This window comes from Crocodylus porosus, unplaced genomic scaffold (assembly GCF_001723895.1).
Source record: "Crocodylus porosus isolate Cpor-Errol unplaced genomic scaffold, CroPor_comp1, whole genome shotgun sequence".
In the NCBI taxonomy this organism is placed as follows: Eukaryota; Metazoa; Chordata; order Crocodylia; family Crocodylidae; genus Crocodylus; species Crocodylus porosus.
The window spans coordinates 197,169,941-197,192,778 of NW_017728906.1; the positions used below are offsets into that span (position 1 = coordinate 197,169,941).

General features: G+C 45.7%; 1 protein-coding gene across 3 annotated transcripts in view; it reads left to right on the forward strand.

The window, feature by feature from the left end:
* Nucleotides 1-22,838, forward strand: part of PAK1 (p21 (RAC1) activated kinase 1) — a 92,913-nt gene that overhangs the window by 8,795 nt on the left and 61,280 nt on the right. The gene's annotated exons all lie outside the window — the stretch shown is intronic.

Here is a 22,838-nt window from a genome sequence, read left to right on the forward strand (position 1 = left end):
ATGACCCCAGCTGACTTCCTGCCCTTTGGGCAGGGGGCTGGACTCGATGATCTCCCAAGGTCCCTTCCAGCCCTGATGTCTATGAAATCTATTTCATGGCATCCCATGGCACCCTTGAAACGATTTCAAGGCACCCCCGAGTGCCACATCACTGTCCTATATTTTTATATGGGCAACTAGCATCCACCTTTACACTGACATTAAATGCCCAGGTGCTTTTTGAATCCTCCTAATGTCTTTACTTCAGTATCCAGGCATGCTGTAATTCTATGGGTTTAACATTTTGTGCTTTTATGTATTTATTTTGAATCTTGGGACTAGAAATAGCCCAGGCTATCAGAAGCACTTATAATTAAAGATAAACCTACCTGCAGTTTGGTAATGGGGATCAGACCCTTGCAATTCCCCCTCTCCTAGACGAATACCTTTATTTTGGCTTTATCATGCAGTTTTGCCATTGCTCTTCTTTAGCTAAGGTAACTCTTGGATGCGAAGGCAGTGTAATCTCAAAGTGATAACGTTGCAGCCCTAGAGAGGGGCGGCTTGTCCCTGCAAGCTACACTCTGTGAATCTAAATTCATAACGAGCTAAACCTGGAATCGCATAAGGAGAAAGTCTATCGCCGACCTTGACTCTGTCAGATTAGCAAAATGGGCAGATGAAAAGCTTTCTCCCTGTGAATCTGGCGTGTGATTTAGAGAGATTTTTTTTTAGCAGCTCTAGCTGTGTGTGTGGTTATCTGCAGCTGCTATCCTTTTGGTCGGCTTTGACGCGAACATTCATATTCTAATGTGCATTTTAACTTGAATTTACTCTTAGGCCTGTCCGGACAGCAAGAGCAAAGGGTCATTCTTTCCTGTCTTATAGGAACCTTCTCAAATTAGGCTTTTTGGAAAGTTGATGTCTAAATCATATGCTACAGATCCCTTTGGGAAAGCAAGGGAAGTCCTTTATGTTTTTGTATCTGTAGGAGCAGCTTGAGGTTTTTTTATCTTCACAACTTTATAAAAATCCTCCTTAGATAAAAGGTATGTTTGAACTTGGCTTTTGAATTGGACTGGACATGTTCAGTGTACTGTTAAAGTCTATAAAGACCATCATGCGAGGGGACCTTCTACTCTCCTCTCAACATAACGTCAGAAATGATATGTGCAGAATGCTGAAATAGTTTAAATATTTGTGTGGTGTTAGGGCGCGGCTGGCTCCAACCTCCCCAAAAAATCTGGATCTTAAGGCTTCGGGGCCCGTTCCAAACCTGGCAGATCCCCGGGCCTCTCTTTGGGCAGCCCAAGCTCTGTGCACTACCAACAGCTTGCCTTAGTTGCGTCTCTCTCTGGGATCCACGATTGTATATTTGCGTATGCATGGGAGAGAGACTTTTTCACTTTTTAAATATATAATAAAATAAAAATAATATATATAAAAAGTGTGTGTATGTGTATATGTGTGTGTGTGTGTGTGTGTGTGTGTGTGTGTATGAAAAAGTTAATAAAAATATATATATAAAAAAGTGAACCCCCCAACCAATTAAAAGCCATGGGGCTAATCATGAAAACAAACAATAACCAAAGAAGAATGATTAAAATTAAACTCAGGATGGGGAAGACCCTTGTGCTTTCCTTGAGAGAGGTGGGGAGAGAAAGAGAGAGAGGATCCGGGGTGCAGGGTCAACTCTCTATAGGATCAGAAAAAGGCACGGTGTGATCCTCCCACGTTCTTTCCTCCCTCAGCCTGCCCGTTTTCAGTACTTATGATTGCTTTTTGACTCAGTGATACCGGCTAGATCTGAGGTCTTTGGATCTCTCTTGAACATAACATGTTTCCTCCCGAAGGTATTTATTAGTAATGTTCATAATCAGTCCCGGCTTTTGTTACTTCTCCCAGGTCCCCTGCAGAGATGTTTCTTTCAACTGGAATCTGAAATGAATCTGAACAGAGAGGACGGCTCATGCTCTTCATGATTGCATTCGATCTTGGCTTTTAATGTTGTGCGGGGCCTTGGCCAGTGGGGTGCTTTAGAAATCAAATGGTTGTTTCTGGCAGAGGCAAAACCTTGTCAGGAGCTTCCTGTTTTATGTCTGGCTCAGTTCATCATGTTTAGATGAGTGGCCGGTGTCCTCTTCAATTCTGGAGTTAAAGGAGTTCAGCGTGGAGAGGACACTTCCCCAGCAGGTTGCAAACTGTATTCTCCTGAGAGCTTCTGTCTGCGCAATTGGTTTTCAAGTGAGGCAATTGGATGAACTTGACACCGGTTAGGTTGCTAGTTTCCCTATATAATGCTGGTTGAGCTGACTAATAAAGTCTCACTATTTCCTTGTATTAATCTGTCTGCATCCACTAGCTCAGTGATTCTCAACTTGGGTGTGGGGCACTCTGAGTGCTGCAAGATCCTTTGAAGGGTGCCACTGAGGTGTAAGGAGATAAGCCTAGGCTCAGGCTTGCTCCTACCTGACCACTCCACCACTGCCACCACCCAGCCCCTCTGCAAGGAGGCAAACACCATAATAAACTTAGTTTTTGATGTAGGGGGCCACTTAATTCACAAAAGTTATGGAGGCGGCTTGGAGTTTTAACGAGGAAAGGGTGGGGCTTGAGTCTAACAAGGTTGCGAAACAGCATCCTAGCTGCTTCTGGTATTGTACTTGGATTGCAAGCTGGTTGGGACAGAGACCTTTTTATACAGGGCTTTTTATAACAATGGGCTCCTATGTGTTATCAGGATTTTTGTACCTATTCATAGTGATGATGATCTGAAGGCTGGATAATCTGGACAAATTTGGGGAGTCTGATTCTCGGCTGCCTTCTGTCTTGTATAGGCCTTTTCACCTGGCTGAAAAGCAGTACCAAAGAAGGATAGAGAAGTCCTATCCTTCCCATGATAGTGTAAAATGATGGGCCAGATGCTGTAATCGGTGGAGAATCAATCTGGCGAGCAACTGTTGAGGGTAATGTAATGATGATCAAAGGCAAAGCAGTTCACCTGTGTATACTCAGATCTGGCTGTATTTTGCAGTTCAGGACCAAGATGAAGCATTTGCAAGGCAGCAGGGAAGTGTTAGGGGAGACTTGCAGGCTAAGGTGGGCTTGGAAACCCTTCATTAATCAGATTTTTATTGTAGAGAGTCTTACTTTGACAGGTCTGGTCACTCTTGCTTGAGAAGTAACCTATTGCTTTCAACAGGACTGCAGCTGGAATATGTCACTAGTCCTAAGCAAGTCCCATGGGGAAGAAGAGACAGGTTTTTCAAGGTATTTCTATGTGAAGAGATGAAGGTAGGCGCCTGTGCATTTCTATACATCCCATAGAGTCTAGTTCCTCCTGAAATCAAGAAGGCAAGCTAACTACAACCAAGGAGCTCCTGAAAGTGCTGCTGGGTGCCTGTGTACCCCTTTGTAAATCTGGTTTTCAAGTTATTCACTAGTGCGAGTAGGGAAGGGGCAGATTTTATCCTTTGGTGAATTTTTTTTTGTTTAAAAAGAAACTGAAGTCTCTGATCCTTCCTGCCTTGCAGTAGATAAACTGGAGGGAATTCTGCGGGATGCAGCAGAAATGATGGGGGCCTGAGGGATTGCTTCACCAGGGGAGATGAAAAGAGGAAAGCAAGTGTAGTTTTTGCAATGTGAGGGGAAGGATGGGACGGTCCACAAGTAATGTCTGAAGGCTGCGTATGCTAAGGAGGGAAGAGAGCTATTTTGGCCTCTGTGCACACGTCATATTGCACGCGTGTGCAGTCCCCACGGTATTCAGCAGCTCCTCTTCCACGGGTAACGATCTGCACGGAAGTAAATGGTGGTGGGCAGTGCCGTGGAGCAGTATATGCTAGTGTCCCTGGATGAGCAGAGAGGAATTTAGCTGAACCCTGGGGAGAGGAATTCCTTGTAATCAGGTCTAGTATTCCCTGGGGTGATTATTTTATACTGAGGGAGGAAGCTGTGTTTTTTAAAACATTTAAACCTAGATTGGCCAAACCATGGTAATATTTGATATCTTTAACATAATGCCTTATATCTGCTGCTCTGCTCTGTGCCTAATTTGCTGCTTTGCATTCTGCTTTCTGCCATGGTGCTGCCTGCCCTCTCCTCTCCCCTGCTGCATGCCATGCATGGGGCTGCTTCCCATGGCCAGTGAGGCTGGAGGGTTTTACATATTTTCTCCAGATGCAGGCCCCAGCTTGCCATGTGCTGAGCACATGGCCAAAACACAGGGACCAACTTGCCCACATTAAAAAACATGCACAAAAATACACAATATACAACTAGGGTTGCAACCCTCCCGGGTTGGCCGGGAGTCTACCAGAATCAGCATCGATCTCCCAGTGACCATTGAAAGCAATCCACGAAATTTTAATAGGCTATTTTAAGAAAATAAATGAATATCATGAATGCACATAATTCATCCAGAAGTTCATTCATTGTTAACACACCACGGTGTCATCCGATTGTGTTTTCCTTTCCCTTGGCAGCATAGTGACATAATACATGATGTAAATGACTTGATGTCATGCTGCAAAAAAAAAATCTCCTGGGCTAGTCAGAGATGACAACCCTATATACAACCCAAGTCTGTGTGTGTGTGTGTGTGTGTGTGGGGGGGGAGGGGGGCACAAACATGATGCACAGTGTGTGTCACCTTTCCCGTGGGCCTGAGCAGTCCTCCCATCTTATGTGCTTGGTTATTTTTGTGCACTGATAAGATCTTGTTCAAGATTTCCGGGATTGCTCATGGTTCAGATCTAGGATGACCAGGATTGCCAGGCAGGACGATGCCACAAGGAGGTAGGGATGGTGCTTCGGGAGCAGGGGAAAGAAGGTAAAGGCTGTTGCATTGAGCGACAGTCTGTGGGGAGTGCCACGGGCCAGATGACATGGTACCAGGGGCCAGATCTGGCCTGTGGACCAGGGTTGAACCCCCTTGGTCTGGGAGAAGGCATAGGGTGTGGTAGGGCGTCTGGGTGCTAGAGAGCCAGAAAGCTGCCGGGTTTGATGGACTCCATCAGCACCAACAAAAGGTCGTGACTGTATTTGTTAAAATTGAACATTGAGTGTCCCCTGCCATGAGCGAGATGATTGGGGTGGGAGAGGGGCGGTGTCTTCTAGCCACTTGGGAGACAGTTTATTGGATTGAGCATCTGGAAGCCTTGCCTTCTATTTGACTTCAGGCCAACATAGCTAACTACATCTCCTGGAGACCTGTCCCATTGGAGTTGTATGCAAATGAGACTGGGCATCTGCCTTCAATTACCTGTGAAAATTTTTTCAAATTCATACTGAAAAGCATAGTCATGCGACTGGGGGAATAAATGGTGGCGGTTCAAGTAGGTACTCTTGAGCTGTACACTCAAGCAAAGAGATGTAAACACATTTCAGCATGTTATGTGCTTCAGCAGAAGTTAAGGGAGCCAGTTATCATGTTGTAGTATGGGCTTGAACATTGGAGAGATGACCCAATCTAGTTCAGTGCATTGAGCCAATCTAGTTCACTATAGTTCATTTGAGCACGTGCTGTCAGTGGACTAGGGAAACTAGAATAAGGAACCTGACTTTCCATTGCCCTCAACCACATGTAATCCTTTATCCCAGTAGCAGGTGAGCTAAGTGGGTGCCAAATGGTAGCATTTTGGTTAAGTGGTACTTTATCTTGGCTTGGCACAGTGACTGTACATTGTGCAGGGCAATAGTAAAATATATAAGCCAATGCATAGCTTTTGAAGTAGAGAAGCAAGAGACTTCCTCAGGGGCAGAGGAAGAAGAGAGAGACACAGAGGAGTCTGAAAAGTGTTGAAGAGTGGTGGGAATCTCTGTGTCCAGAGGCAGTGAGGAGTCTGCAGGAGGGGAAGCAGGTGCTTCACATAGGGCTGGTTGCTAGTACTTAAATGACTTTTGCTTTTCAAAAAGTTTGCGTCCAGATCTGGACCCTGCAACTCAATCCCATTTGTAATCTGTAAGGGGAAGACTGCTGGCACGGCGTCGCAGTCCGAAGCAGAAGTAACCTGTCACTTTGCATGGGCAGTGAGCAGAGGGCAGGAGGCAGCACCATCCAGGGTAGAATATTATTTTTATGCTCATTTCTCTGCCCCTAACTTACCATGTGATTGCCTAAATCACGTAAGCTCTGTATGCTTCAGTTTATACTTCTGTGAAGGGAGAGGATTGATAAATGTTGTTTTTAGATATTTGTATTCTCCTCTTCACAAAAAAACCTTTTGAGCTTAATGGAAAGGAAACAGCAGTGGGGTTTTTTTTTTTAGGGGTATTGGTTGTAGCCATGTTGGGCTAAGGACATAGGCAGACAAGGTGCTTTGGGTAAATCCAATATATTTTATTAGACTAAATCAAATAGTTGGTTTTTTTAGACATTTTAGCAGTTATTTTAGACATTCTTGGTGTGGGTTGAAGGGACGCTTAGACATCTATTACAGAAAGTATTTCTATAATTCACTTAAAAAGACCAAAAGCAATGTGATTCTGTCTAAATTCATTCTCTTGATTCTTATTGGATTTTCTCTTACATTTCTCAAGTGTTGTAGACATTTCTTCAGGTATCCAGGTTGTAGCCATATAGGCTGAGAGGAAAAGGCAATCAGGACTTGTTTCTTTAAAGAAATTTTTTTTGCAAAAATCTCGTTGGTCTAATAAAAGATATCATCTCTACTATGAGTCCTGGTAGACATTTCTTAGCACTTGTCTAGTTTCCTTTTTTGCAGAAACTTCTGCTGTTTTGTCTCCAAACTGTTTTTTGTTTCCAGACATGTAAGACACATCAGCTGTCATTCAAAATCCAAAAACCGACAGGAAGATGAGGAGAATGTAGAGCTACTAACAGGAACCATAAATAGTGGAGGGTCGCTAGATTTCTGTGCTATCACGTGTATAAAACTACCATTTCTCTGTGCTCTTATGTTAAAACAGATCCATTTCCACAAGGCGCTTCATCAAGGTGAATGCCAGAATGAGGGCTTGCAATACAGATGTGCTCGTAACTATGATGTGCTTGAGGAGTGAAGAACATTTCCATGCCTCATAGGAAGCTGGGTGCCTTCTTGAATGCTGCATGCCCAAAAAACGATGAGCCCTGAATTTCATTTTACAAAGGCAGCGCAAACACCAACATCTGAAAGCAAAATACAAACTACCTAAGCTTTGCTTGGCTTTAGGAGGAAGACAGTGCATGGGTCCAAGCCAGTCTTAGTAGGCTCCCACGAAAGACGTGCCTACTAACCCAAGCCTGGGGCTTGCAATGCAGTGAGGTCTGCAACTTGATTTGCAGCTGGGTGCTTCTGGCTCTGGTAGCTGGCACTGATGAGAGCTTATTCAAACCGTTTTCATTGCCCTCAGACAGGAATGTTGTGCTCTTTGTCCTACCTCCTGAAAGGAAAACCTGTGCTTGAGCTACCTGAAACTTATTTTTTTCAGATATTTTGGGGTGAGGCCAGCATGAATTAGACATGGAATTGCATTGTCCTGAGCAGCCTAATAACATTTTACCCTCCTTTTTCCCCGCCCTCCCCTCCACAAAAAGAAAAGAAAAGTATCGCCCTTTTTTTTTTTTTGAATGCCCTGCTCCTCAGGGACCCCTTCTCATACCCACACAGCATGAGCAAGAGAAGGACAGTTTTATGGCTAGTACTCCTCCTAACTCATGCAAGGCAAAACCATGGAAGGGAAGCATGGCTGACCTTTGGGAAGGGTTTTGATCCAGTTTTAAACTCTGCTGATCTTCTAGGTAAAACTGCTGAGCAGCTCAGTTGGGTTCAGTGAAATGTTAGTTTTGTTCAGGTGGATGAAAACATAAGTCCAGTGGGTGTTTTTAAATTAAATGGACTCTTGAGTGAATCTATCCTATCTGAAGGCTTCTATATACAGCAAGTTTGCCCAGATCTTGCTATTGTAGTTACTAATAGAAGAATAATTAATTACATTGGTACAAACCCCTAATGTGGGGCCGTTACATGGAAAGCTAGGTATTTGTATGTGCATTAACCATTTCTTTTCTGCAAAGATACCATTGTATGAATAGCAGCACACATGATTATCCAGGCATAATAGCTGTGTTGAAATTTCTAGCGTGGTGAACAGAAGTGTTTGGATGTAGCTTGTGCGAAGGGCCCTTCGCTTTCTTGCGTAGATTTATTTGGACTCGCTGCGGGAGCCAAACCTGATGTTGTGAGTACAGTGGAGCATGATGCAAACTTAAGTTTTATGTCATTTTGCAGAGACTGCTCATTAAACCCTATGGTTTATGCCCTTGCCTCTAAACCCATTAATAAATGATCCCATTCCCCACTGTTTCAGCTTTTAGCATTTCAGTAGCTAAAAGAGGTTACTGAAGAGCAATGCCAGGGAAGAAAAGGTAATTTCATGAATCTCATTTTAAAGCTATCTTCCTCCCCCAGGAAATTCAGCTTTATGGCTGGAAACCCCCATCATTAACCAGCTCTCTTATGCTTGGGTATGTAAAGGACCTCCCATTGTCTGGAGACCCCTGGGGTGTTCAGCTCATTCACATGTGCATATGTAATGGTCGTACAGTGTGTGTAATGCATTTCCCTTTGTGCTGGCTCCACAGAGGAGATGAGTCTGCTACAGTCATCGATTACGGGAGTTTGCTTGGGCTTTCCTGACTCAGTCTCTGCTCTGGAGGTCATATTTTAATTACTAGTGATGACTGAGTTGGCACATCTTACCCAGGTGCTATTGTAAAAAAAAAACAAAAAACCAAATAAAGCAAAACAAAACTCTTATTTATTTCTGTAATTAATTACATAAAAAGTTCATGTTCTAAAAATGTTACAACGGTCAGGTGCGGGGACAGGGACTAATTTATTAAATCCCGGTGAGACTAACAGCAGATGCTGTAAGTAATTGCTTTTCTAAATTAAGTACCTGATGTATTCCAAGGCACTAGGTTAAATGGGAGAAATGGCCTGCATACAGATCCTTATAACTGGATGGATCCTGATTCAACAAGGTATTTAAGTATGCGTCTAACTAGGACCATGTGAATAGTCTCAGAAGTTAATGGGGCTGCTTATGTGTGGGGAAATTTTAAACGTGTGCTTAAATAATATCTCACTCACCTAGCACATCAGCATGGCACAACTTTGGGAAGTGACTCTACTAACGGCTTTATGCTTGTCTTGGGGTGGTGTGTCTGCGCTGCAGTAGGTCTGTACTCACCTGAGGAGGTGGGCAGTTAGAGGAGCTAATATGTTTATACTTCCATCAATCACCTCTCCAAATTTCAGTGTTGGCATAGCTGGTATCATCACTGCAACTGTGCTTTTCCTGTCTGCCAGCCCTGGGAACCGGACAGTCAGGCTGGATCCTTCCCTTCTTAGGAATCGGTGCTAAAAAAAATGAATGTTTTGTAGTTTAAACTTTTGACGCTAAGTGAGAATAGCCCAGATCTGTTGACTTCAGTGGGCTTGCACAAGTATAACTGATAGGCACATAAATCCTCAACAGAGTAGCAAACTACAAGCCAGCGCACCATCCCACTTTGTCAGTCTGACTCCATTCAGAAATTTTTCAGAACGAGGGGGGCTGATGGATCTGCTTCATTTGCTGGCAGAATTACGATGGCAGATCCCACATGCACCCATTTCCCCAGCAGCTCGCACATGTACAGACTTTACAGGGCTACGAGGAACAATAATAATAAAAAAAGGTAAAATCTTGGTTTTATCAGCAGGCAAAAGATGTGTGTCTGTGAGGGAGAAGGTGCCATTTCTATTTGCTTCACAATCAAACTGCCCCGAAAAGGTAATCCGCCAAAGGAAATGAGGGATGGGGGGGAATTGGGATGTGAGAGCCCGATGCTGATTGGAATAAGCAAGAATTTGAACATTAAAGTTTCGCCGGGGATTTTTCCAAAGGCCTGTCTTCTGGATGGTGTAAACTTGTTGGCCTCAATTAGTACTTGTGGCTCACATTGCCTCTAGCAGCTGTATTGTACACAAGTGATAAGATGGGGAGGGGCAGGAACTGAGAGGAGTGATAGAAAAATGAAGGGCCTCCATGGTCTTGTGCCTCCACAATGGACGTGTGCCAAGTGGCTGAACTATGCAACTAGCTCAGGATAGCGCTACAGACATTTGCACGGGTATAAATGGCAATACCGAGTGTGAGGCAGTGCAGGATGCGGTTGAGAGGGTCGTTAAGAGTTTAAGCAACAAAAGATGACTCAAGGAATACAAGGCAAGAATGGGTCTGTAGGGCCTCCCTCTGCAGAGTACAAGCTTGGCTTCTTGCAAATACTTGGTGCTTATTGCTTGGAAATCCTCCCACATCTCTGGATATTCAACCTAGCCATTACGCTGATGTTTAATAATAAAGCCTAATAAGTAGGTCTGGAAAGTATTCTTTATTTTCCCAGTTCTCTTCGGAGAAGATTGAGTTAGATGTGCTCCTGGTCTTAAATGTCACAGTGGGTGCGTCTACACGTTGCCACGTTTTAGTACTTCCTTTTGGAAATATGAAAGCATGGCGCAGTATGGGTGGTTACTGCGCCGTGTGCACAGATTTCGCCAGAGTGCACCGCTATGGCAATGTAGCTGGCAATCGTGTGTAGACCCACGCGATCACCATGTCGCCATAAAGCACTGTATGGCGACATAGCACATCGCCGCATTGCTGTAGTGTGATGTGTAGCTGCACCCAGTGAGGCAGAAACCTCTAGGGTCTGAAACAAGCTTCTTTTGGTAATTGTACCTGAGATGATCTTAAAATGGGGCAGAGGGAGGGGAAGAAATAAAATCTGCCGGCCTGGTTCTTGACCGCAAGCTCCCACCTAAATCTGTAAAGAGGCCACGCTGCAGATCCTCCAAGTGTGGATGCCATTGGGGTTTGGGTGCATGGTCCTCATGCTTGTGAGCATGTCCTCTCTGACTCGGCAGTGGTGTCTACAAGCTTGGGGAGTGGAGTATTACATCAGGAACTTGCTGGGGAGCGGGGCGGTACAGTGGTGAGAGTGGGGTTTCCTAGGGATGCTACTTTCGTAACTCATCTCATACCATGTGTGCACCTCTGGGGACCCAATTCATAACAGGTCGCAATCCGACCCTTATTTTATAAGTCTTGTTTATCAGTGACTAACGTCTGCTTCACAGCCGATGTGGACTATTAGAAGATCCAGCTCTGTTTGGACCGCAAGGAAAAGAAGTCTCGGGTAATGCAGCAATGAGACACTCAGCAGATTTCCCATAAGTCTTTCTGCGTGTCCTGGAAGTGAAGTTCAACCTGATGTTTTCCCTGCTCCTGACAAAAGTGGAAGGAAGGCGTGAAGATCTGGTGAACCTTTCCTACAATGCTTTGACTTGGTCAAACCACCAGCTGAGGCTGTTACTATAGCTGGCACTAAGTTGTCTGGAGGCTGCCTTTCAAGTCCATCAAAGAGCCAGGCACCATGGAAAATGAAATAGAGGACTGCAAAGATGCTGAAACACTGAAAATCAGCAGGGTCTGGGGGGTAGGGCAAGGACTGGGATATGAGACCTGTGTTATCTTTATGGTTGACTGCAGGATCGATTGTTGTGACCTTGGAGAAAAGCCGCTTTGCTTTTCTTTCTTCTCCCACCATTGATCCTGTCTGTCTCTTGTTGTGTTTGAACCTTGTAGGACTTCATTCTTAATTGGGGCTCCTTGACATTATGGTAGCCCCTCAAACAACAGCTTTTGGAATATGTTCCTTTTCTAAATAAATGGTTTTCTTCCAGATTAAATTCATCCACTCTATTTCCTGGAGGAAATAAAACATCACTGTAAATTCCTGTTCAGTGCATTACCCAACAGGTTACTGAAAAATAAGTGAGTTCCTTAATCTGGTGCTTATAGTTAATGATTTTGTAGGAAATGCAATTTATCACCCCTCTGTGCACTTCGGGACGGGTGTTTAAGGGGACTGCTGTAATATTAGATCTGAAGCTTTAGCAATTTGCTCGTATAGTGACTTGCTTCTGCTCTCTTAAAATAGCTCTGGAGAATCTCTCCCTTCAGCTCCTTCCAAGACTGCCATCAAGAAGGCACATAATAAAACAGATCAGCATTAAGGAGCAGATCCTGATGATGTGGCCCATATAGAGAGCCGTGAAATAGAGCAAAGCAATACAGAAGCCTCTTATTAGAAAACAGGAATTGATCACATGCTGCATATCACTTTGAAGGCCAAAGGGAAAATGGAAGATTTTTTTTTTTTTTCCAGAAAACTGCTCCATCCAAACTTTTCCAAACAATTTGGTTTCTTTCTCTTGGACCACGTTTGTGTGCCATCTTCTTTGCACGCACCTATGGTCAGACCTTTTTTAACCTCAATCTTTCAAGTCCCTTCTTAAAACACAGCTTGCACCCCCTCCCCATCATCTTTGTGAGTCTTACCAGTGAATGCAAATTCATTATTCTCCTCCTTCATTCGGGTTCCTGCCTGTAATCATCACTCACAACATTGTCTGCCTCGACTCAGAGTGGGCTCTCTAAGACAAAGACCCGGGCCTTTTGTTTGCTGTTTATTGCCATGCAGATTTATGAGGCAGCTAGACTAGACGGACTTTATTAACAGTGATCCACTCTCCCTCCAGCGTCTGGCTCCAAAGACTCCGAAGTTGCGCTCCGTACGGCCAGCAGGATTATTCCTTTGGCTCAAATTATAGGGGTTTATAACCACGCTCGATCTCCTTGATTTGATCCACAACCACACCAGTCGTCCCCGCGACCGTTGTCTGTTACAGAGCTGAATGGAGTAAGAAGATGTGTCGCGTTGGTGCGTGGCCTGTCCCAGTCTTACTTTTGACTCGACTTTTGAATCTTTTTAAAGACAATATTTTCAAAACGTGATCACGATGTTAAGCATTTGCAAAGTAAAGGGCAGGCACATCCTGTCTGCTCCAAAGAGTTTCCTAGCTAAAGAACGCAAGCTGCTAAATGGGACTACCCTAGGATTTTTCACTGTTTGCTTTTTGGCGAGTCAGTCGTCTTTTTGCCCTTTGCAGTCTGTTACATCTCTTTTAAAAGAAGCAACAAAAAACCCCAACTGATTTCAGGAGTCAACACAAGCCTATTAACTAATCCACGAAAATTTCTTTGGCATTTGATAACTCAGTGTGATGGGAACAAAGAAGCCTTTGTTGCATTGACATCAGCGCTATCTTGTTGTTTCAGCAGCGCGTTCGCGGAGCTGTACGCTTCTGTTCCAAAATGAGTCATATTTCAATCCCCAAAAGACCGACTGTCAAGCTTCCCCTTGGCTATTATTTCTTTCTTGCTTTATTTAATCGCCCTGCCAAGGAGCTGTTCTGACGGCCCAGGGGTTTTGTGCTGAACACTGCAGAGGCCGCCGTGATTACTTCAGTGGTTGGCTTGCAGAAAAAGAAGGGTTGATCCCGATTAGCTGTGGAGCCACCCACCACCCCAGATCCCATCAGGATCGGAGTCGTGATCCTGCTGTCATCGGTGACTCCAGTAGGATCCCAGGAAAGTAGGGCTGGAAGGGCCCTCAGGAGGTCGCCTAGTCCAGCCCCCTTGCTCAAGGCAGGGTCGTCCCTGACTAAACCAGCTCAACCAAGTGTCTTTTGAAAGTTATAGGATCACAGGAAATTAAGGCTGGAAGTGCTTCCCAAGGAATAAATTGTCAATAGCAACATGGTGATGCCCATAGGAGAGGAGGACCCAGCTACCAGGAATGCATATGCTTCCTCATATGAATAAGAATAATCTTCCCATCCCATCGTTCTCGCAGTGGTTACTTTCGTTAAGCGCTGTAATCAAATTGTGCTAATAATTTATCCTAATGAAGCTCCGGGCAAAAAAAAGTCAGGGGACTTGGGGTGCTTTTAAATATCCTACTGTCAATTCCTGGTTTCTGTGGGGAAGCAGGTTTCTCGAGCCCTGCTCAAGAGATGATCAGGGATGTATCCAAACTGCCTCCTTTCATTCTGCGTCTTGTCCTCCGGCTGCAGTCCTGCCCTTCAAATCTGCGTCTGTGAAGGATGCGAGAGCCCACTCCGTTGCCCCTGTCTGAGGCTGCCATGCCTCTGCCTTGCAAAATGATGGCTGCTTTTGCAAACTGCTGCTTCTAGGAACTTAAAGATGCCGTCCATGGAAAAAGTAAAATGACTAGCTGTGGTTTAAGCCTAGGATAAATCGCAGTCAGCTGATGTGACATCAAGCGAGATGGATCCTGTCTGTGTGGAGTGCCAAGTGCTGCCTAACTTCTTCTTAGGGTCCTCTGCTAGCCAAGTCGTATTTTGTGATGGAGGCAAATGAGGTTTGCGCAGATCGATTTGCACTAAAAGAGCTTTACCCCTGCTTTAGGCCTCTTCCCAGAGGAGCCACTGAAGTAGACTGGTTAAAGAAACAAATTCACTCTGTTGGAAAACCATCCCCCAGAAGGACAGATACAGGGGTAGAGGTGTCCTACCATTTCCATCTCCACTCCTACTGTTACTTGATCCCAGTTTTAATAGCTGACAGTTGGAAGGGAGGACTCTCCTTAACGAGACCCTGGGGATCGCTGGGTAGTTATTGGTGATGTGACATCTCTGCAGCTGGACATGGTTTGAGGCTGACCGGTTTGGCATGCGCGCGCTGCCTGATGTTACAATTTTTTGGTTATTCCTCCCCCCCTTTTATTTTTAGCAGGGAAAAAACCTGCCACGTTTGGAACTCCCCCGAATATTTATTTTTTTTGAAGCAGTTGAACTGAATAGCTGCAAAATAAGTCAATGGGAGCCCCATTTCAGAGATGGTCAGCAACTCAAGCTCTCTTATGACAGTCTCAGAGGGTGCTCTCGGGTATTTTTTTAGGCACGGCTTTCTGTTTGCAGGGTGGGCAAGCTTACACAACACGTGGGATGCACAGAATTCCCACTATAGTCAATGAGCAGCTTTGTTGTATAAGGACCAGATGCCGGTGTCCAGGCAGATCCCTGTATCCCAGCACAGTCTTGCTGAGGGGGTCTACGAGTGCAATTACCAGTTCATTTTGCACTTCAGTTGCAGCTCTGGGGCCCAGGCAAGGACCTGTAAGTCTTGGGTCTCTGCGCACAGTTGGAGTCATGAATGAAAAACTGGCTAAATGATAACCTTTCCCCCCCTTTTCTGGGTTTTTGGTGATACTGCCCTAGTCCCAGAGATCTAGAAATCAGAAATAGTTAAGAATCGGTAGATCTGGTCGGAAAACAGGTGTTTCATTTTGTGAGAAAAAGCAATATTTCTTGAAAGCCTGCTTTCTCTTCCCAGGTTTGTCCTGAATTGGAACAAAAAGTCCTTTCAAATTTTTTATCTCAAAGTCACTTTTGAAGACTTTCTTTTTTTGGAAAGTATTGTTGTAGCCTTAGTGATGTTTTTGGGGTTTTTTTCTCCTAGGAACTCAATGGGAAGTTATCCAAACATATCGAAACAGGCCTGTGAATCCATTCAATTTTTGCCAAAATGGTATTTTTTCTATTAAATACAATATATTTTTTGATCAGTTCAGATAATAAAAATGATGGTGACTCCTTTGGAGACAGTTTTCTTGCCAGCAGGCCCCAAGGTATTAAAAGAAAAGGTCAAAAAAACTGATGTCAGTCTCAGTATACAAAGGAAACAGAAAACTATGGTTAGGTGGTGGAATTTTTTTTTTAAGGGGGTTGCCAAGAAATGTTTTAAATGGTGCCCTGCAAACCTTGCCCAGCAGGAAATGATCTCTCTTGCCAAGGTGCAAGAGCTCCACTTCTGCACCTCAGTGAAGCATAGCTTCAAAGTCTGCTTGGACTGGGTTCAATGTCAATGCTGAACGCTATGCCACGGCAATCTAAGAGTCTCACTCAGCTGGAGTCGAGGCACCGAGGCTCGCACTCTCGATTCCCTTCCTGCCCCATTTTCCCCCACCAGGGCGGGCTCTCTGCTTGTTCATGCAGCAAAACCAAGTTCTCCCATCACAGCAAGGCTGCAGGGGTGGTTGAAGGCACTCTCTACTTTTTTGGCTATGACGGAAATTGGATGCAGAGGGTTTTTTCCTTAACTGTAAAATAAGGAACGGGGTAATTCTTGTGTTCAAATACTGTGATGCTTTGTATCCTTTAGTGACGAAGCGATCAGTAAAGCTAACCACACTCTTTCATGCATTAGCAGGTACATGACAAATAGGTCCAGGGAGGTGATACTTCCCATCTATGCGGCACTGGTGAGGCTGCAGCTGGAGTGCAGCGTCCAGTTTTGGATGCCGCACTCCAGAAAGGATGTGAACTGTTAGGCACCGACTCCATGCGGCGCCCGAGAACTAGGGAGACGACAAACCAATTGTCCATGGATCCAGTTGCTCAGGGAGCAAGCAGGGAGCAAACACCAGCACACATTGCTTGCAACAGCTTTATTCAAAATGGAGATGGCTTTAGCTTCCAAAAACTAGGGAGCTGCAGTGAACATTGTTTTTTTTCCCCATGTTTATACACTTTGGTTTATACTTATTAACATTTACCGCACCTTTGCCCCTCCTTTGTTCCACCCATCTCTCCTCCTATCTCAAGCTCCGCCTCTGTTTACTATTTCATTAGCATTAAATTGCCTATGCATGTTGTTCATTTACATGCCTTTTTGTTACGAGCGCCTGCGTAAGACAGTGAACCCTGCTTCTCCCAGTCATTTGCCATTTCTTGCTGACTCCTTCATTTCCAAGGTCTTGCTTCTGCTTTATGTCCTGACGATAGCTGGTGGGCTGCATCTTGTTCTTCTTACAACATAAACTATGTGTCTTTACAGCACTACTCCATTGTTAGGAAAATGCTTGCTTGAGCATCTTGCAATGTTACTTTTAATATATCATTTTGCCTTGTGGTCAACAGCTTTGCTGAAATCCAGTGCTCCCCAAGATCCAAATGCTGTCACCCTAACATGGACAGCCTTGAGAGGGTTCAGAGGAGGGCCACTTGAGTGATTAGGAGCCAGCAGGCAAGGTCCTACGAGGAGAGATTGAAGGCCCTGGATCTCCTCAGCCTCTGCAAAAGAAGGCTGAGCGGGGGGATCTTGTGGCTGCCTACAAATTCATCGGGGTGGGGAACAGGGAATAGGAGATGCTCTGTTTACCAGGGTGCCTCTTGGAGTAACTAAGAACAACGGCCACAAACTGATGGAGAGCAGATTTACGTTAGACATCAGGAAGGACTTCTTTATGAGAAGGGTGGCTAGGATCTGGAATGGGCTTCCAAGGCTGGTGGTGCTCTCCCCTACCTTGGGGGTCTTCAAGAGGAGGGTAGACAGGCACCGGGCTGGGGTCGTCCTTCCCAGGGCAGGGGGTCGGACTTGATGATCTACTGAGGTCCCTTCCGACCCTAACATCTATGAATCTATGAAGAGTAACTTGAGACGGCACAGCTGAGGTGGGAATTCCCTCATCTTAGATGCTGTACAAAAGTCTAATGGTCTGGTCAAAGAGTTACAACTGAATTAGAAAAAAGTTCTTTGTAAGCTTTTGGGTGCAATCCTCCTTCTTCAGGCATAGCAAGTCTCTGCTGGTCTGAGACTCCAAGGAACGAAAAAAGTCTCAGAAGAGAAGAGATTTTGTATGTCAGAAGAAGGGTGACTGTGCCCAAAAGCTTGCTAAGAACTTTTTTCCAACTACTCGGTTGGTCTAATAAAAGATGTCACATCTACCCAAAGAACCTGGCGTGCCTGTTCATCACACCAACATGGCTGCAACCAAAAACCCGTCAACTGAATTAGACAAGAGGAAGGGAAGGAGGGGAGACTGGCGCAGGGAAAAGAAGCCAGACTCGGAGGTCAGAACAGGGGCTTGCCTCTCCTCACACCTAATGCTGTCTATGCTGCCTCTGAGCATGAAAGTCAGAAAGCTGGGTGGTGATACTGGCTTTTCCACTGACACCTTATTGCAGCCAGGATTTCACTTGGCCTCTTTTCTTCCTCTGCTCTATCATTTAAAAGGAGCAAATGATACTTAGATGCTGCTGATTTCAAATAATGGGTTGAAAGGCATTTTCAAATAGTGGGTTGGAGGCAGGGGGCATCGTTTGCGTTTTCATGTGTGCAAACGCATGCACGCACACACATGCCCACAGCTGGCATGCAGCCTGGCAGGGTGGTGGGAGCAGTCCCAGCAGCTGGATGCAGGTAAGTCTATGAGGGATGCAGGCTGGAGGGCCAGGACCAGGGACTGTCCTGGGGTTGGTGTGTGAGCGGGGGCAGGTGCCTGTTGGCACTGGGGAATCTGTCCGGACACTGGGGTTTCAGCAGGGTGGTGGAGGTACCTGCCCCTGCAGTGGCAGAAGAGAGTGGGAGGGCCCTTTGGGGGCAGCAGAGATTGCATGGCCCAGCCGGTGGCACTGGGTCCAGTGCCCTTGGTTGCAGGGACAGGGCAGCTGAGAGATGCTACAAGGCTAGGGGAACCAGGAGGCTGTGGGTCAGGAGTGAGGGACTGGGGGGGGGATGTGGCTTGGGAGTGAGGGGCACCGTGTCTCAGGAGCCCAGGGCACAGGCAGCCCCAGGGGAAAAAGTGAGGGGCATCAGCAGGGTTGTCTGGGGGGATGTGGCTTGGGAGTGAGGAGCAGGAGCAGGAGATGGACATACTGCTACCCCCTCACAATCCAATTACCGCTCCCCTGGCCCAGTGTCCTCTGTTTTGAAATGAAAAAAGGGTAACCCTGCATCTATTAGGCAGGATCCTGTGGGTAACTTCACCTTGCAATGCAACATCCTGACACGGCAAACGTGTTTTCAGGGGCTGGTTCCTCTGCGGTGCTGCACGGATACGATGCCGACTCGGAAAGCCGCGTGTTTCTGTTTTGAAGACGCGTCCGCCCTGTTTTTGTTCGCGCACCGGTTACTGTATCGAATAGCAGACCTTCCTCAGTGGCAGGTCTGATTGAGGGACCTAATGGTCAGGGCACAGTTGTTGCCTCATTCATCAAATAGCCATGTGTTTCCTGGTTTGAGAGGGGAGTTTGCATATTGTCACAGTTCCAGTGGCTGCAGCTGTGTCAATCCAGCATGATAGATGGGCTTGTGTCTTTTTCTAGGAGAGCATGCTTTTCGAAGGTAAATTTAGCCTACATAAATGTTGAACTCCAAGGATGCTTTTCAGGGGTTGGGGGCGGGGAGGGGTTTAAACAGCAGGTGAATGTTGCTGGTCTTTGTGACATGACCCTATTTTATTTCGACTATTTAGATGCAAATTGCTTTTTTTCTTCCTCTTAACACCATCTGTTATCCCGGAGGCTTTGACTATACATGGGGTGTATGTTTGGGGGGGTTGGGGAAGGAATGGATCTCTGAAGCTTCTAGAGTAGCATAAAGAATCTGATTTCATCCACCACGAGAGACTTGAGCTCTTGTTTTATTGATCACTTGTTATGCATGCTACACAATTAATAGAGGATATGAGAAGATGCAGCCAAAAATAAGAATAAGCCTCTTCTTTTGGAGTCCTCACTGAGAATTTTTCTTTTTTTTTGCAATGCGCATTTCTACATAGTGTGTGGTCTTGGCATGTAGCAAATGCATCACCTGACAGGTGCTTTGTGTATTTATATGTCTTTTTGTCTTGTATTTTGGACAAATACAAAGACATGGGTAGAGATTAGCTAGATGCATCTTTATAAGTGCATTTAGTCTGTAACTATGTTTATTCTACACCAAATGATAATGTGAACTCAGATTTACATTGCATAATGTGCCGTGTGCGTGATGTATGTGGTTTTTAGATAGGCTAGCAGATCAGCGTACCTTCAAGGATGTTAATGCCCCCCAGTGATATAAATCTTCCTGATCCCTGTACTGTAAGAACAAGATAAATAATAGCTAAATTTGCCATGTATCAATCTAGATTTAAAAGCATATGCTGTTTGATCTGTACCACCCTCACTTGGCCTTGAATATTGTCCCCACTCTCCTTCTCTTGCCTGATCCCCAGTTCAGTAAAACACTTAAGTGCATATTTTAATTCTATTAGAAGTCAATAAGACTGTTTCCCAATGGGATTTAAGCACGTGCTTAAGTGGTTTTTTCCCCACCCCCCTGCTTGTGCAGAGGCTCTGTTGTAAGAAGGCACCTTTGCAAGTAGTATGACAGCTTTCAGGTAGGTGCCAGATGATAGACTAAAGGGCACTATGTGTCCTATCCTTGTGGTGTCCTTTCCTCTGCAGTAACCCCACCTGTGGATACTGCTACCCCATTTAGTTACGGTATCATTGTTTTTCCGTCTGTCTTTGGTCATCCCTCGCAGTCAAAGATCATTGTCTTCCATGATTGTCTTATCTGTGGATCTGAAGATGGCTGATGGGCTGATCCGGGACTGACAGACTGCTGCAACCGAGGCACGTGTTTCTGTGCCGGTGGGCAAGTAGTCCGTGACACGCTGTTTCTGCTACTCCTGCTTTTTCATTTGTTCTCATTATAAGGTTTCAAAATACTGAGATCCCTCCAGCAAATGGACTTTTCCTCCATTTGGGGTGATCCTGGGTAATACTCTCCCATGAGTTGCTGTTGAAGTTGCTTGTTTTTCAAGCTGGCCTTGAGGACGTCCTTGAAGTCCTTGCTCTGCCCTCCTCTTGGGCGTACACCTTGATTGAGCTGGGAGAATAACTTTGTTTTGGGTGTCCTGGAGTTAGATACCCAGATGATGTGACTGGCCCAGCGAAGTTGGATGATCATCGCCTCAACGCTTGTGGGGTTTGCTTGCAAAAGGACCCTAATGTTGGTGTGTCTATCTTCCCACTGTATATGAAGGGTTTTCTGCAGGCAGTGTTCCTGGTACCTCTCCAGTGACTGGAGGTGTCTCCTGTACATTGTCCATGTCTCAGCTTCATACAGTAAGAGTTGATCACAATTGCTTGATACATCATGAGCTTGGTTTTGGATCTGATGTCATGATCTTTGAACACCCATTTCCTCAGGCATCCGAAGGCTGCCCTTGCACAGTTGATGTGATTTCATAGACATTAGATTTCATAGATTTCATAGAAATGAAAACTAGAAGTAGTGATCACAGTCTGGACACGCTAGTTGTGAAGCAGTTTTTCCTAATGTTGAGCCTGAAATGATTTTGCAGGAGTTTGTGACCATTTTGTGACCATTACTCCTAGTTTTGTTCAAGGGTGCTTTGGTGAACAGTTGCTCACCGAGCCCTAGATGTACGCTTCTGGTGTAGCAGTAAGCTGCTACCAAGTCGCCTATCAGCCTCCTCTTTTTCAGGCTGAAGAGTCCCAGGTCCCTCAGTCTTTCCTCATGCGGCTGGCCGTGCAAGTCTCTGATCACACGAGTGGCTCTTCTCTGGACTCTCTCAAGCGTTACCACGTCCTTGTTAAGGTGTGCAGCCCAGAACTGGATGCAGTCCTCCAGCCGCAGTCTCGCCAGTGCTGAGAAGACCTGGGTAGAGCAGGAGAATCACCTCTTTGCAATGGTTTTGCTGGAGATACATCAATAATTGCTGCACGCCAATGTATTGTTGGCCCTGCTGGCTACAGCATCGCACTGCCGGCTCGTATTCATACTGTGGCCAATTATTACCCCCAGGTCTTGGTGACAAGTGATAGGGGATCTTCAGTCCTGCTGTCTGATGAGAGGCAGCAGTTGCACGAGCATCCATGGCACGAGTTTTGCCTGTCAACAGCCAGAGGTGCAGGGCCCCAGAACCCAGAGTCCCGCTGCACCTATCTCATTGAACCTTGGCAGGCTTCACGGCCTCAGCAGGGGCTAGCAAGCCTGCAGGTTTGACCCCGCTGTGGCTTCACACGTACAAGTGACAGGAGTTTTTGGCCCTCAAGATTTTGAGGTGCAGTCTCTCCAGACCCCTATGCCTGTCTCCTTAAAACCTGGCAGGCTTCATGCCCTCAGAAGGGGCTACCATTCCTGCAAGTTTCATCTAACTCAGGCGAGAAATGACAAAGTTATAGCCTGTTTCGACCTTCCCCGTTCTATCCTATGGGCGAAATGTTGAACCAGGCTTGAAACGCAAAACTGTTTTGAGGGAACGATACAGAACAGCCGTTTCGACTCGAAACAAAAGTCAAAACAAAATGCTGTTCTGTCGAACCGTTGAAACGCTGGTCGAAACGAACTGCTTCTGTTTCGCACAGCCCTAGCAGAAACCCTTCGTGTCCACATCCATGTACTGACATACTTATGGGAACCCTTTGTGTCTTGCTGGCTGCAACTCCAGCTGCGCTTTGGCCATCCCGACTTCATCCCTGTATGCCTGAGCAGTGCTCCTATCCTCCTCCCTAGTCAGTTCTTCAAGTTTCCACTTCCAGTAAATTTTCTTTTTGTGATTTAGATTCCTGAAGAGCTCTTGTTAAGCCAAGCTGGTCTTCTGCCATGCTTGCTGGACTTTTTGCTCATTGGGATGGTTTGTTCCTGCACTGTCAGTGAGGTTTCTTTAAAATACAGCCAGCTCTCCTGGACTCCCCTCCCTCTTAGTCTGGCTTCCCAGGGGATCCTGCCCAGCAGTTCCCTGAGCAAGGCAAAGTCTGCTTTTCTGAAATCCAGGGTCCTTACTCTGCTGCTCTCCTTCCTTTCGTTCCTCAGGAACCTGAACTCAATCATCTCACGGTCCTTGCTGCTCAGGTTGTCCTCCACCACTTCTTCCTTGTTTATAAGAAGAGCACAGCTTCTAGTTTGCTGCTCCAGCACTTGCACTCAGAAGTTGTCCCCAGCACTCTCCAAAAACTTCCTAGGTTGACTACTGTGTTGTCCTCTCAGCAGATGCCAGGGTGATTGAAGTCCCCCATGAGAAGAGTGGTGGAGTGATGCTAATGCAGCTTTGCTTAACTCCTGTCTTCACCTCAAAGGATAGATCCATTACTGAGAACCGCTGCTCACGTACCGTCATGGAGCAGGCAAAGAGCATCCATGAG